Genomic DNA, 16,467 nt, shown 5'->3' with positions numbered 1-16,467 from the left:
GGCACCAGAGAAAATCTTTTTTTTTTTAAAGAGGGGTTTTGAAGAGAAGAAAAGGCGCAGTAAATGTTTGAAATCTCAGAAGACACTCGAACCACGCCGTAGTTGCTGGCAGAGGAACATAAAATGATAGAATGTGGGTGCCTGGGTCACACAGAGAGATTACTCGTGGTTTTGATTTGAAGAGAAGAAAAGGGAAAGTAGAGCTGGGGAGGGAAAAGTGCGAGCCGAGAGTTGTCGCAAGGTCGTCTGTTGTTTTATGAGGGATGTGTGTGGCGCGGGGTGAAGTAAACGTTCATTGCGTTAGCGTAGCGTGATGTCGTGATTAGTGATCAGCCGGTCTCTGGCACTTCCTGGGTCTTTCGTAGGCGCCGCTCGGTTGAAGTACCCTTGAGCAGCGTAAAGGGCCGCTTCGTTACCCGGGATGCCTCGAATGGGCCAGTACCCGAACTATTTGGGCGGGGCGCGGTGGTTGGGGGTCTGAGGTGGAAATTTTATAGGCGGCAGCATATATCTGCAGGGGGGCAAAATTTTGAATGGCGGCTTCTGAATCACTCAGGATAGCAGTGGCAATGGAAGACGATATTGCTAGTGCTATGGCTGCTTCTTTGGCTTATATTGAGGTGTTTGCCTTGATAGAGCCCGATGTCGTGTGCTGTAGGTTGTTGGTGAGTACGCAGAGGGCGTAAGCAGAGGAGTGTGTGTACTCTGCGGTGTCTACGTAAACTTCAGGTTCGTTCTCATGTGTTGTTCAATGCGCGGGCGATGGCTGCCTGTCGAGCCTGGTGGTGGACTGAATGCATGTTTTCAGCTTGGCGGCAAATAGTGAGAGAGTCCATGATGTAGAACCTTGTGGCAGTTTATGGGAGGTGGGCTGACCGCTCCGAGCTGGACTCAGGCTAGAATGTGGCGTCTAGTAGTACTGAAAGACAGTCAGTCATTCTGGGCTATGCGGTGTGCTCACGTCAGCTCATTCAGCATGTTGTCGCCGCCTTGTAGGCTTTTCTAATTAGTGAATCTACCTTTTTTTCTCCGTTTTAGTGAGGTAAAGGTAAAGAAGGGAGCATACCATCCGGCTTATCACGAATCGCTGTATTCTGAGGTAGTGTTTGCGCATGCCGCGGAGTTTATTGGAGGAGCGATGTTTTCATGAGGCTGCTGACCCAGCCATGCTAACATCGTGTCCCCGTGAAATGCTTAGCGACGACTCACGTTACCCTATTTGGTAGGCGCCGACGACCCCTATCGAAAAGGGAAGGAGGAGGAGAATGGAAGTGCTCTGAACGGAAAAGAAATAGGAATACTGTCAGCGGCCATAGAATAGCGAGAGAGGGCTGGCCGAAGAAAACACTGGGGAAGTTTTTTAGCGCTACATAAACGACAACTACACAAAAGAAGTAAACAGGACGAGCTATCACTGGACTAGACGTTGCCAGCTTTTTAGAAGGACAGCAGCATATTGGATACGCTTCTTTTGTAGATGGTGAGGGTCTGTTTCATTCTGTACCACATAATCACCTGTTTAGTGCTGTTAAATATTTAATTAGGAAAAGCCGTGTAATTGCCGTTTAGAGTGCAGCTGCGTGAGTGTAGTTAATTTTATGTCACATTTAGAGTTTTATATTAGCGCCACTTTTATGCAGTTTGACTACCGACGGTTTTTGCAGCGTCAGGGCATTTGCATAGGATCATGTGTCGCTCTTTTTTTGTGCAACATCTTTCTTTCATCAATTTACAACATTTTGGCTTTACTTACTGACGATGAAACAGCTGTAAAGAATTGTAGATATGTTAAAACTTTTTTAGTGAATTTAAGACGTGTTACCGGTGGTTATCAGGAAATCGGAAAGGACATTTTACAAAACTAAAGCGGCTGTTTGGGCTTGTTGGTCAGTGAACATGGTAAAAGAATGCAGCGCCTGTCCTGTCCACTTCTGTTCGTCCTTGTTTTTTTCGCGCTGCATTCTTTTACCATATTTTACAAAAGTTCTGCTGTTATGGAAAGGGCTCTCTTTCACCTACAAGTTGCCTGAACAAAGTAACCTTCAATTTTTAGACCTCAACAACAAGCTCGGAGACAGATGTTTTTGCTGGTGTTACCGCCCTAGAGCAGGGATATATTTTTTACTTTTTTATTCGGCACAGTCTAAAACTGTCAAGAGAGCTATTGGGACTCTTTCTCTCGTATCCGCCCTCCTCAACTCATGACCGCAAATCATGCAGGTGAGCTTTCAGGGCAATGTAGCTAGACTGCGGAAAGCAGGGCTCCCTGACCACGTGCTGACAGCAGTGATCGAGGCAATCTTGCCGAAAATTAAAGGGAGACTAAAGAAAGCAAGGAGACAACAACGTAGCAGCGCCAAGCCAGTGTCGATACCTTACATCCATAAGGTGTCCTACAACCTGAAAAGAAGTTGGCAACAAGTATGGCGTGCCGCTCGCCTTCTAGGCGCCAAGTAAATTGGCCAAGTTGTGGCCCTTGGTCAGCAGTTGCGGCCCTGACTGTTCCGGCAGCGAGATGAAGAACACAAAGCCGTACATCCGGTGTGCCACGGGTGTAGCATATGAAATTTCCCTTAAATGTGGCAAAGTAGACGTCGGCAAGACTGGCGGCTGTGTGAACGAACATGCTAGGGAACATGAAGAATTACTTGGTAGCGTTCCCGACTCGTTTAGATGTCAACCCGCACAGTGCCGCTCCTCGAAAGATAAGAACGATCAGCACTGCGAGCCACGACTTGAGCGTATCAAAATTCCAAGCAGAAGTCAGGACAGATTAGCACGTGAATTGTGCGAAGTGTTTTTTATCAAAGAAAGGGGCGACACGTGCGACAGCACATCAGTCTCCCTGCGAGACAGCCAATACAGATTATTAAATAGACAATAGGATTGAGTCTGCTGTACCTAGTATACCGGAAATTTCGCACCCGCATGCGCTCTGGTCATTCATTGTTTATAACTGTAGAATGTGTCTCCTTTATTAAAGATAGTTGGAGTCAGCGCCCGTCTCGTGTACTTCTTTCTGTGTCATTGTCTGTTATGTAGCGCTAAGAAACTTCTTCAAGGAACCATGCCTCAGCAAATAGCCTCACAACGTGTTTTTTTAAAGCACTGAGGCTTGAAGGAAAGGGGCTGACGGGTAGAACGGGAGACGAATCCTGCCTTGCAGACTAGACGGTCGGCAAAGTAAAAACAGAAAAAGCAGAAGACCGGAGCGCCTCCACTCCCTTAAGAGCCCGCGGTCTAGCCGTTGCTGAAGATCGAGCCCCGCCAAGCCATCCCCACGCCTGGCCGTGGCAGACATACAGCCCAACATCGAGCCGCTCATCGAGACGGTGCCACGCCACGCCAACGCAGCTCTCATTGGAGACGAATCTAATGGGTGCCGTAAGCGACATCAAGCCAGTTTACTTAATTAAACCTATTCAAATTTTATTTTCGAGTCGGTGCTTCCATAACCTTGTACGCAGGGTGGACCCAGGACCAGTATAAGCCGCCGGTTCATCACACTATGGCGTGTACTTATAGCAAAAAAGCCGAGAGATCACTATAGTGTCAATGGCCAGTTTTCATAAAACTAACTTAAATTATTGCAATTTCTTTCCTTCGTCAAAAAAAAATACTTTCTATAAAGGTTAGAAAGTGCGCAACGAATCAGGAATGGCCGGGATCACTACCATGACAGAAATATTGCTTATAAAATTCTCGCATCACATGCCAAATCTCCTTCGTTACGAAAGTTTGAATCTGCAGGAATCTGTTTAGAAGGAATTCTTCGCTAAGCAAGGCAAAAAATTAAAGTCGCGTGCGTCAATAACCAGAACTTTAGTGGAAAATGCCGCCCATACAGCCTCCGCTTTAACTTTGCAGCAGGGCATGACGTTCTCTACTTATGAAAAAGAACTGTATCAAAGGAAGCCCTCGATGAAATTATGTTAAATGCGAATGCCTGGCTTCAGAAGCCGGTTGGAATAGCGGGATTTAATTTCGCTGCTCATTGTGAACCGCGTTCCTTTAATTCTTCAGATCGAAATCGAAAACGGGTGAAGCAACAACTCCGCAAAAGAGGATGTCAATAGCAAGCGAAAGTCAATGTTTTAAGAGACAGTACAGCGGCAGGCAACGGTCAGGTGCAGCACTGGAGACTCACGCCGTGTTCATGGCAGGTTAGAACTGTCATACTCGGAAAAGAAAAAGAAACATATCAGGTCATACTCGCAGAGATCAAGGTTTGAAGGCGCTAGCAAGCAGTTGACCACACTAGTGACTGGTCGATAATTTTCAAAATGAAGCAGACATGTTTTGTTGGCCATGTCAAAAACCTTATTTTATTTGCTCCTAACTTCTGCTTAACAACGGCCACCACGATCTTGCTGACACTGCATGATACTTCTTTCTTTTGATTTTATTCGCAACAGTGCCGCGTTTAAGACACGCAGTGGCATTGTTCATTTTGCCTGGTACAGGTTTGGCATGAGGGCGATGGGACTGGGCGAAGCGTGGAGGTTTTATAGGCGATTGCGCGGTGTACCTTTTCATAACGTCAGCACAGCCGAAGTTTGTGTGCGTCGCCTACTATCTGTTCGCCCCCGTCAGCTATAGGATGAAAACATAGAAAGTTTCGCCTCCAGTGCTGCTGCGTTGGCGCACTGACTATGTTTACCTCTATATATCTACTATATCTTGTGTTGACTTAACTCTGTTAATCTTTCTGTTTCTTGCCATTTATGTTTCAATGCTTAATTATGTCGGTTTTGTATTTTAATCCATCGATCCATATGGTTTTATCTGTTTTTAGTTTGTAGATTCTTGAATTTTTGGCCTATTTATTTCTTACTTTTTCTTCTTGCATGTACCACCCCCCCCCCCCCTTGTAATACTGTAAAATTGAGGGCATTTAGGGGTATTTTGAATAAATTAATAAATAAATAATCGTGTGCGATGTTTTTTGTGTCGTTTCCTGAAACCTTGCAAATTATTCATGTATATATAATATATTTTCAGTTTAGTTGATACCATGTTCAAAAAAGAGCACTCGTCGTGGCTATGAGGTTCCGCATTCACTTCCGACGAGAAATTCCTGTATTCTCATCCGCTCCATAGAACTTCTTTCTTAGGTTTTTTCTGATTGTGTGTCCTACAAGGACTACACATATATCGCTGAAATCGGGAAAGCCTGCGCAATAAAGAAGCATAGGATCTGCCGGTTAAAAGTGTACCAGCGAAGCCATTCGTAACCATTTACTCATAGCATAAAAACAACGGCACGTCGCCAGCTTAATAAAATTCTACGCACAAAACAGTTAACTTGTGCTCGATAAAACGCGGCGTACGCTCCTGCAGTCCTCAATACTCAGAGAACACAGAAATTGTCGTGGGAAGATCAAAAAAGCATACCCGAAAGAAAGCACACCAAATGTGCTTCCATCACCTTTTGACAGTCTTCAGATTACTGCTTACTGAACTAAATGCGATTGTATTTGCTACGCATAGGAATAGAGCTGACGTTTACGCTATTACACCAGTAGTTATTACCGAAAATGCTTCTGACTTCACGTTCGACGCAATATCTAGTAACTGTGGGACAATTTTGCCCCATTAGTTAATAGATGTGTGGCGTGAAAACCCTCGTAGGCATGTAAGTTTGGTGTTGACGTCAGGGGTCACATAGTGTCTTGTGGTGTCTGATATCCCAATACAAGTTGATAGGGACATGCAAAAGAAATAAATAAATATAATTACCTGATAAAATAAATTACTTAATTACTAGACGGTGAGAAGCGGACTTTCGTCTCCGGTTTCACGATTTGAGCGCGCAGTTTTTACGCCAAAAATGCATATGCTTTCAAAATAAATAAAGTGAACAACGGAGTTGGCAAAACACCGTCTGCCACCAGATATGATGCTGTTTGAGGTTCCTTCGTATCGGGCACTGCGCACGCTACGCCCTTTAATAACACCATCTGTCGGGCTAGTTGGTTGCGACCTACATGTATCAGCAGCGCGAACACAAAGAGCAAGAAGATGCAGATAGGACAGATCGCTCTGTCCTATGCGCATCTTCTTCTTGTTTGTGTTCGCCCTGCTTATATATGTATATATAATGTATATATATGCATGCTACGCGCCTGCCAGTGAGTGCGATCTTAATTCGTTAAACCCTTTGCGTTAAATCTGTAGCGTTAAACCTTTAGCAGCAATTTGTTGTGCAGCATGGGGTGTACTGGAAGGAAAAAAACACGACCAGCTGACGGTTCTTAGGAATTTAACGGATAGCGGCCCCCGCATGGTATAGCGTTGAGATCTCATTCGGATAACCTGCACATCATCAACGTTGTTAGAATTCTCTCACGAAACGGAAGAACGAGGCCACCCGTGAATACACACAAGGCGCAATTATTTCCTGCATAGCAGTCACTTCTACACAACACGGTATTCTACGTACTCCAAGCATTATTTACTCGGACTTATGTCAGATACATCGCCATATAGACACGGCATCCTCCACTTCTTCCACAGAGGCGAGCTCTGAAGAGTTACCGAACTTGATATTAATGGTGTTTATGATGTCAAAATTCGAAAAACCAATAAAAGAAACGTGGCTGGCTTCGAGAGCATCGGCTTACTTGCTGGGCGACACAGACTCAGTTTTTCTGGAGCGTTGAAAAAAGTAAATGAAACCCTGATCAATATAGCTGGGAATATGTTCAACTGTAGAGAATTTGATAGAGTATTTTTCAGCCTTAAATCAAAGACGTGCACTTCAAGTTGGCCAATTAACCAGAAGATACATGAAGAAGAAAGAGGCAACGAAGCGAAGGTCGGCCTTTTGTTTTTTGATGAATACCGTTTTTGCATATCATATTATATTCTCCCATTTGTCTTTACATCACGCAGTTTATAATCTATTATTGTCACTCAGATGTGTGAACGATCCCCGTCGTGGGTATGTGCCCTCTCTAAAAGCATGACAACAAAAACCGCGCTCTGCGTTGTCAGAACAGCAACAAAAACCTGCAGCCAAATGCCATAGGTAAAATATAAACAGCAATAAGTTAGGTTGAACTTAATCGAAACTAATCAAGCCAATTTATACCTTCATTTCCTCTAGTCTGCGCCAGCAGTCAATTCAAACTGACGAATTAAAGAATTCAAACTAACGAAACTGAATATTCTAAAGCACCCAAAGCAGAAAATTCAAACTAAAGCAAGAAATAAAAAAACTAAAGAATAATTGCCGATAAAGTCACTAAAGATGTAATTCTACCTTTGTCTCTGGTCAGTGAATTACCCCAACAGCCTCAACAGTCGTATGGAAAGACCGTATTCACGTAAATATGTAGGCTAGATTAACCTCGCAACATGTGGAGCAAGGTAGTGATAGCACGCCCGATTATCGTAGCGATAATAATGCCTCAAATCTATGTGCCTGTAACTCGCAGTGAAAACACAGCTGTGCCCAGGGATCTGCCACAGAATGCAGCGCCTCTTTCAAACCTCAAAAATAGCTCAGGTGCTGCGTGCATTGATTCTGATGATGCGGTAGAGAACTAAGGCCGAAAGAGTCTGTACAACGGCATATTTTGCCTTATTTTGTGCAGCTTCTTGTTACGGCTCTCGTAAAACATTGCTAAGCTGGGCCGAAGCGTTGAGCATCGCGAAAATGAAAAAGATAATTGCAAAGCCAACATTCCGAGCTAAACATAGTACGACAAATATGGTGTAGAAATCGCGAAAAAAACAAAACAAAGCTGGTTGTGCATCTCATTTATGTTCTGTTCGTTAGGTTCTAGGTACTTTTTGCCAAAGAATTTGCAGTTTCATTGCGCATAGGTGATGTTGTCAGTTGAATATTTTCAGACAACTGCTTAATATTTTCTGCGCAATAAAACGCATCATAGGTACTTCGGAAGCAATAGGAAGCAATAATAGGTAAAATAAATCGTATTGTGTAATTCGCAGTAAAGTGTTGACCGACATCCTTTCTTTGCGCATAGAACAAACGTTGGTCGTGGCTGAGCTTCTCACAAAGAGAGGTATGGTTGACTGTTACCAGTTTTTCTTAAAAGATGGTTAGTTTTTTCTACTGAGATTTCGTACTGAGATTCATGCTACATGGCTTAAGCTTTCGTAAAGGGCTCACGCTGAACCTTCTTATGTACTCACTTTCGGACATTCAGGAGCACTACACTCTCGATAATGCACAGGCGGTGCTTGTCTGGCGTCATTTCAATGGCCACATATTCACTCGCAGGAGAAGATAAACACCTGTTAGATCAGCCTTCCCAGCATAATCCCACAACAACAGTGCACATTTTTGTTCCCTTAACACTTAGTGTTCTTCGACAGATGTTGTCTGCTGCCGTTGTCGGACGCGTCGAGAGGTATTTAAATTCAAGGATATCATTTCGCCTAGCCCTCTCTCATATAGGCTAATGATTTACTTCCATTTGACGGCAGCAGCGATTCCGCTCTTACCAGCGTTCACTGCGATGAGCGATCATGCGTACTTTGTGGGCGACTCTCGAGAAGGTTTAACGCCTGCTAATGCGCTCAGCTACTATACTTTTGCCTTTGTTTTCACAACAGCGGCGCACGAAGAGTAGCGAATTGTCGTTTCTCTTGCTAAACCTAGAAATGAGGCTAAGGAAGGAGACAACACAAGCGCTGTGTCGTATACTTCGTTCCGAAGTCTGGAAGAAAATACTACCACAGGAGTGCCTTCTTGATGCTTGTGTATCGTCCTGACCTCTGGGACGCTAACACCGGAAAGAAAAATTCTTTCTTTTGTCCCGACTTTCGCGCTGTTTCAAATACGGACCTTCACAAGAAGCCCAGATCACCATACTAGAAATGAGAAAGTGATCAGTTGTAAGCACCGGGCCGGCGCCTTAACACTGGACGCAACAAACGCAAATATCGTATGCAGTTACTTCTGTCCCCTAAAAAATCAGTTTGAGGAAGTGACAGGCGCAGTACAGGAGAGCAAGCTGCCGGGCTTCTTGGTGATGAATGTTGTAAACTAGGAAGCGCAAAAATACCAGACGAGAGACAGAGTAAGGGACACAAAAACAGGCTCACGAGCGCTACTACCAACAGCTTACTCATGCTGAGGGACAGGAAATATATAGGACCAGAATGTCGAGCATGCGCGTGGAAAAGGCACAAAAACCGCACATCAGTCATGCGCACAAGTTAATCAAAAAAATAATCTGAAAAGGCACATTTCGATGAATAAACATATACAGACGTGTCATTGACACAACGTTCAGGCAGCGTACATATATAATAAGCCTCCAGAAAGAGCCTAGCCTTATTATTGCCGCTCTTGCCTAGAATCGTGGTCTTCTCCAACTTTGCCCTACACTTGCACGAAGCATGGTTAGGCACGAGACTAGCACTAGTGTCTTTGTTTTCTATGTTTTTGGCATGCTCCCGTAGCCGGTCATTAATACAGCGGCCAGTTTGGCCAACGTTTGAAGCCCCACACGAGAGGGGAATACAGTACACCACTCCTATTGCACATTTAGTGTAGGCGATCCCATGTTTTTTTGTTGCAGCTTCTGCCGGCACAACCCGTGATGTGAGGGCACAGCGTAGATATCTTGTTGGGTGCTGAAAACACCAAGGGCACACGGTGCCTGCCAGCCACTTTATTTAGGTTGTGGGAGAGCTGGTGTACATATGGGATCCCCACCGGCTTTGAAGAAGGGGTTCAGATTTTTTTTGGGTGCCTTTTTGATTCTGCAGAGCGTTGCAGTGACAGCTGAAATGACCGGGCCAGGGAAGCCTGCTGATAAAAGTCGCGCAACCTGTTCATTGACACTCTGTTGCATTTTATAAGGATAAGATTTTTCAAGCGCAGACTCCAGGCAAAGCGACGCAATACCATGTTTTACCACCTTGGAATGAGCCGAGCCGTAGCTGAGCAGCTCTTTGTTGGCTCGGGGGGAGTACATCCAGCAAATATGGTCTCGGAAGAACCTAAGCTTGAGGTCTACAAAACGCAACGCCTGACTTTCAGGTAGTTCATGGGTAAAAACTAAACCTTTCCCGAGTCGATTAAAAGTAATTAAAACAAGTGAAACAATATGGTCCAGGGATGGAGAGTTCCCTGGTCTTGAAATAATTAAAAAGTCATCAACATATCTAAAAACTTTAAAAACTGGCCCCCCTTCAAAAGTCTCTGCAAGAAGGCGGTCAGTTGAAGATAAAAATGTCACATAAAATTGGGGCTACACATGAGGCAATATAGATACCTTTACGCTGCAGAAAAAACTGGTTGCCATGAGAGATAAAAGTTGCCTGCAAGTAATATTCTTGTAATCTTAAAAAATTATCTACCGAGATTCAAACTGAGTTCTGGAAGGCCACAGCCCCCGAGCCTCCAATGCTTTTTCTAAAATCTCAGCTAAAAGCTCAGCGTGTGGAACAGAATAAAACAAATCTTGTATATCAATGGAAAAGGCTAGATCCATCCGATCGTTCTTCTGCACAAAATCGGCAACTTCTTGTGACTTTTTAATCAGAAAGGGGTCATCAACAGAAATGTGTTTAAGCTTGCCGAGCAAGAAACGGCTGACGTTCTGTTGCCACGAGCCCTTCTCGCAAACAATGGTCTAAATGGCATATCCGGTTAGTGCGTTTTTTCCGGGAAAAAACATCCAGAGAATTCTATGAGCAGGCATTAATGGCAGTTGCCAAAGATGGCAACTGCAGGCCGCTGCTAAAGGCAATGAATTTTGTTTTCACCCTGGCTTGGCTTCGAGCAAAAAAGAGCTGCTCAGCTACGACTCGGCTCATTCAAAGTTGGTATTGCGTCGCTTTGCCTGGAGTCTGCGCTTCTAAAATCTGGCCCTCATAAAATGCAACAGAGTGTCAATGATCAGGTTGCGCGATTTTTATCAGCAGGCTTCCCTGGCCCGGCCATTTCAGCTGTCGCTGAAACCCTCCTGGAGAAGCAAAAAGGCGCCCAAAAAAGATCTCAACCCCCTTCTTCAAAGCCGCTGATGGTCCCTTATGTACTCCAACTCTCCCACAACCTAAAAAAGTGGCTGGCAGGCACCGTGTGCCCTTAGTGTTTTCAGCAGCAAACAAGCTATGTAAGCTATGCCCTCGCATCACGGGTTATGCCGGCAGGGGCTGCAACAAAAAACATCGGATCGCCTACACTAAATGTGCAATAGGAGTGGTGTACTGCATTCCCCTCTCGTGTGGGGCTTCATACGTTGGCCAAACTGGCCGCTGTATTAATGACCGGCTACGGGAGCATGCCAAAAACATAGAAAACCAAGACGCTAGTGCTAATCTCGTGCGTCACCTTGCTTCGTGCACGTGTAGGGCAAGGTTGGAGAAGACCACGATTCTAAGCAAGAGCGGCAATGATAAGGCTAGGCTCGTTCTAGAGGCTTATTATATCCGTAAACTGCAAGGTAGATGTACACTGGTAGCGAAGGCTCCATAGACGCCCATTGGTCCAAAAAATGGCGGCTCGTGGGCATTCCAGCGCCCCCTGGATTTTGGGGAGCAAACTACGCAAACGTGACGTAGAATGACGTCACGCATACGTATGCTTTGGCGCGAATTATAAAGCGGTCTTTCTGTAGAATCCGCGTTTTCGAGCCCGTACCTCTCGAAGGTTGCTGCCTTTCAGCGCGCCCCAACCTTTGCCAGTCAAATGTGCTCGCCTTGTGTGCTCGAGTTCCTGCTAGTTATGGCCTTGTTAATGTGCAATTGGGAACGCAATGAAAGTGACTGGTAAAGGAGGGGCAGCATAGAAAGGCAGCAACACTTCCAGACACTGGCGTGGCCGGGTTAGCCGGGTATCGAAACAAGGCCTGCAAAGACGCGCTGTAATGCACCGCACACTCATGAATAGGGGGCAGGTCAAGAGTGTTGCAAAAATACAAAATTTGCCAGGTTTTAACAAAATGACTTACCTCTTTCATAAAACAAGGTGCTAATATATTTTTTCTTTTCTATTGGCAGATTACATTCCAATTTTGTAGCTTTATCATTTCTTTATATGAGTGTTTAGCCCCCCATCCTCTGGTTGCGCTGCAGTCGCGCTAAACCACTTTTCGGCCCAGCCTTCGCCACCACTTTAAATCCGCCTTGTAAACTGTCCGAACTTTGTGTTAGTGACACGTGTGTGCACGTTTATTCATCGGAATGTGCCTTTTTAGATTATTTTTTTATTAACTTGTGCGCATGACTGATGTGCGGTGTTTGTGCCTTTTCCACGCGCATGCTGAACATTCTGGTCCTATATATCCCCTGCCCCACGGCATGAGTACACAGTTGGTAGTAGCTCTCGCGAACCTTTTTTTGTGTCCCTTACTCTGTCTCTCGTCCGGTCTTTTTGCGCTTCCTAGTTTACAACATTCATCACAGACAAATGTGATCAGGCGAGCAAACCGGCTTCAATGGCAACGTAAAATATAAAGAGTCGTTCCAAAGACTGTTACTTTTGGCCAGCTGCGCTCTTTTTCGTTTCCGCGCAGTTGGAAGGAGCAGGGCAAAAAAACAAAGAAATGTTTCCTACGCGCATACATCCGGAAGAAGGCTGCACAACAGTGTGCCTCTTTTTTTGTTGTTACATCCTGTGGTATACCTACACCAACAAATGCTTTGAGGACGCTACATCCGGTATACCTCTAGGCCAGACTTGCAGCTTGCAACGCTCTCACACTGAGACCTGAACGCGCTCGCCATGTACCATCGAAGGTAGCCTTGTGAATATAGTGAACAAGAAAGCAACCTCTACGGCGTAGCAGTTATACTGTGAGGTCACTTGGAAAACCATTGTCGGCATTTAAGCAGCGGAACAAAAAGGTGAGGGTTGCACGCAGCTACTTCTTTGTTCTTTAGGGTGGCCGCGGTATTGTGGAAAATCACAAGCCATGGAATGTCTTATCAACGAACATGAAATCCGTTCTCCTTCTAAGCGACGAGTTCAGTAACCAGCGTCAGAGCACACTTTCAGTTCACTTCTTTCGTCAGTCGTCTATCAATATTCCGCCTACATTTCCCTTTTCCTAGCGCTTTCCAAATCCGTGATGGCGATCGTCATTTGGGATCCTTAATTTTCATGATGGAGCGGAGCCTTCTTCTTCGCTTTCTTCATCTACTTAACCTAACACCTAACGCTCGTTCCTTAAACGTCTTCCAGACAGTGGCGACCTTTTTTTCTTCTCTGATTTCCTAAAGCTGCACGCTGTTAGCACAGATTGTATGACCTGAGACCTGAGTCCTGTGGCTGGCTTGGCAGCCTCAGCGACAACATGCTAAGGAACCCTTTCTAATTCGTGCTGCAGGTTGTGGCGGTTCTGCTATGAGCTGAGTTATGGTGCAGAAGAGCTTCAATTTGCACTGTTAAGTTTGTTTACTTTTGCCTGTTTTGTTAAACTGCTTAGTTTGTATCCCCCCCCCCCCTGCTAAAATCCGAACTCCGGGATTGCAGTATCAATAAATAAATAAGTCAAATATTAACATTTCTGCACCCAATTTATATATGGCTAGATATGCACAACTCTATCCTTTCTGTATAATTTAGTGTAAGTGTTGCTGGGAGTCTAATTGTAGTATAAAACTGAGTTTATTAATATGAGATCCAATACATACGTAATACAATTAACAACAAGAAATCAGACAAGTTTCAAAATTACTGCTTAGGGTCAGGCAAGTTGAAACTCAGATATTTTGTGGTTTAGGTTTATTTTAACAGTTTTGTTTAAAAGAAAGAGAGATTATTGACTTCAGCACAGGCTTAACTTCAACTGCTACGCCTTGGCCGGTATATCCGACAGCCATGGTTAAAACTTCCTTTCTTATCGGCCTGAGAAAACCAAGTTATTCTTAGGTTGCGAAAAACAGCCGAGGTTTATAGCAGCCCATCTCTGTAAAGCAGTCATATGTCTTAGTATTGAGTCATGTCTTAGTATTGAGTGAACTCTGTAAAAGCAAAACTGGGCTTAGTTTAGTGTGCCGCTCTCTGAGCACATAGCTACTGCCTCTGCAGTGCTTCTGCTTTTTATTGCGCAGAAAACTTCCAAAAGCCCATCTTTGACATACATAGCATACACAGTGGCTCCTCTTAGAAGTTTTCGATTTTTGTTGTGACGCTATCATCTCCTCAAGCTTATATGACGAATAAAGTTATTCTGCCGGTCTTGAGATATATGGAGGTCCCATCGCCTAGCTCTAAAAACTAGACGTGGTCAGCACAGGACGAATGCTAAAATTAAGGCCTCGCAAATTTTCTTGTGTGCCTTGCATACAGAAGCTGCTATCACGAAACACTCTGAGGCCTCTGGAAAAATTTCGATAAGTTCGAGAGTATTAAGATTCTGTGACGTCGTATACAATTAGAACTAATTTTGTGATATCGCGACCGTAGAAGCACGGCCATTCAGCTGATATTTGAACCTTGGTCCACCATCTAAGTGTCTTCACACACTGTTCATTTAACCACCGCTGCGGGTCTCAAGCGATTATACGTGCCGTGGTTGTACGCGTATTTTATCAAAGGTTGTCATTTCACTATTGTCTGAAACATGGTATGCACATAATTTAAAAACTATCACTATTGATTGCTATGAAAAAGTATTTCTATATCGTCCGAAAGATCGAGGTGTTGCAATTTATATTAGTGTAAAAAATTAATGTTTGAAGTTTGAAGTTTACTTTCATTTCAGTAAGAAATTAGGGACCCGAAACAAAACGTGAACGTTAATTCACTTGACGGCGCTCGGGCCCCACTTACATGGCAACACAGCGAGGGGTCGGTAGTAACATTTGGTGCACTTACAATTTAGGCAGTGCATCCTAGTACATTTACAGGCATTTTAGCTCTTAGGACGCATAGTTCAGTCTTTTTGTTGTTAAAGGTAAATGCACAATATGAATTACAAACATTATCAGCGAATAATAGCAACTGTACATAACAACAAACCAACAAAAAATCCAAAAGACACAGGTGAAACACACCTCACGAAGAGCAGAAAAAATACATTTACGAGAGAAAAAATGAATGTATTCTTTTTAAATTACATTTTCAATATTAACTTTATTTTGGCGAAAATAGTTTAACAGAGTAAGCACAGTTTGTGCAAGAATTTGCTGGCCAAACGTCGTTCGTACGAAAGGTACCGCCCAGTTATGAGCAGAACGCGAAGGATATTTTCGTGTAAGTGTTGTTAGATTGGTTATCGAAAGCATTGTGCTCTCACAGGTAGTTATATGCGGTTTATAGCGAACTGCTAAGTTATACGAGTAGAGATAGTGTACTGACATTACTTTAAAATCCTGAAAAGCGGCGCAGTATGAGTGCAGTAGCCCTTTTCAGCTATATGGCGAATAGCATTTTTTTATAATGCATATATTCGACTTAAATTTGTTTCTGTAGTTGTACCCCATACAAGGAAACAGTAAATTAGTTGAGGCAAGAATAATGAGTTATAGACATGCAGCTTAATTTTCGGCTGCAGGCAGAAATGGAGTTTTGCTAAAATACCTACGGTTTTGACAGGCGTGAAATTATTTCATTTATCTGCCTATCCCAGGACATATTTGTCTTGAAATAAACACCTAGTGTTTTCATTTCATTAACAACTTCAATAGGAACATGGTCAAAATTTAGATTTATATTTGAGAGCATGATAGGCATCGGAGACTGCATTGTGAAAAAAGCACGGCTTTTGTTTTGGTTACATTTATCTCCAGCGAATTATGTTTGCTCCAAGCGCTTAAATTTTCTAATGATTGATTAATGTTGCATACAAGCTGGCTGTGATCATTGTTTCGAAATATAACTGTGTCATATTTTGGCTTTGTGCTAATGTTTACAATGTCACTGACATAAAAGTTAAACAATAGGGGCCCTAGGGTGCTTCCTTGAGGCACGCCTGTAGTAACACGCTTAGAAGTAGAAAGATGTTCGCCTATTAGAACTTTTTGTGTGCGATGCTCCAAGTGCGAACGTATTAAGTCTAGGGGTATACCTCGAATTCTATGTTTCTAAATTTCTTAGTAAAGTATGATCATTTAAGCGGTCGAACGCTTTGGAGTAGTCAATGTATACACCAGCAACCATCCCTTTGTTTTCATATCCTTTCAGAATAAAATCTTTCTGTGCCAGGAGGGCCAGTTCAGAGGATTGGCCTCTACGAAAACCTCATGTGCGCAACTAATTAGATTACATTTTTATGGAAATTAAATGATTCTAGATTGTATTAATTTTCCTAACACCTTAGAAAAAACAGGTAGTATAGATATAGGACGGTAGCTCGACAAGTTTTTTTTAGCCCCCTTGTACAGTACGACTACTTTTGATGCCTGCATTTTCTGCGCAAAGTTTCCTGTGGAAAGAACCAAATTATATATAGATAAAAGAGGCAGCAAGATATAATCTAAAACAGGTTTCTACGGCTTAATTTGTATGTCATCGATATCACGAACGTGATATGGCGT

At 43.6% G+C, this 16,467-nt stretch overlaps 1 protein-coding gene across 4 annotated transcripts in view; it reads left to right on the top strand.

Moving 5' to 3' along the window:
• The first annotated feature begins 12,657 nt into the window (after positions 1-12,657).
• LOC144103988 (dermonecrotic toxin SPH-like) overlaps positions 12,658-16,467 on the top strand; it is an 82,123-nt gene continuing 78,313 nt past the window's right edge. For 3 of the 4 annotated variants that reach the window (XM_077636744.1, XM_077636745.1, XM_077636743.1), the window contains exon 1: positions 12,659-12,831. The gene's annotated coding sequence lies outside the window, so the exon portion shown is untranslated. Of the gene's footprint in view, positions 12,832-16,467 lie in introns of all 4 variants that reach the window. The other variant, XM_077636746.1, reaches the window with a different exon arrangement.

Source organism: Amblyomma americanum, chromosome 9 (assembly GCF_052857255.1).
Source record: "Amblyomma americanum isolate KBUSLIRL-KWMA chromosome 9, ASM5285725v1, whole genome shotgun sequence".
Lineage (NCBI taxonomy): Eukaryota > Metazoa > Arthropoda > Arachnida > Ixodida > Ixodidae > Amblyomma > Amblyomma americanum.
Note: the sequence above shows the minus strand (reverse complement) of the source record. Positions and strands in the feature narration are given on the sequence as shown.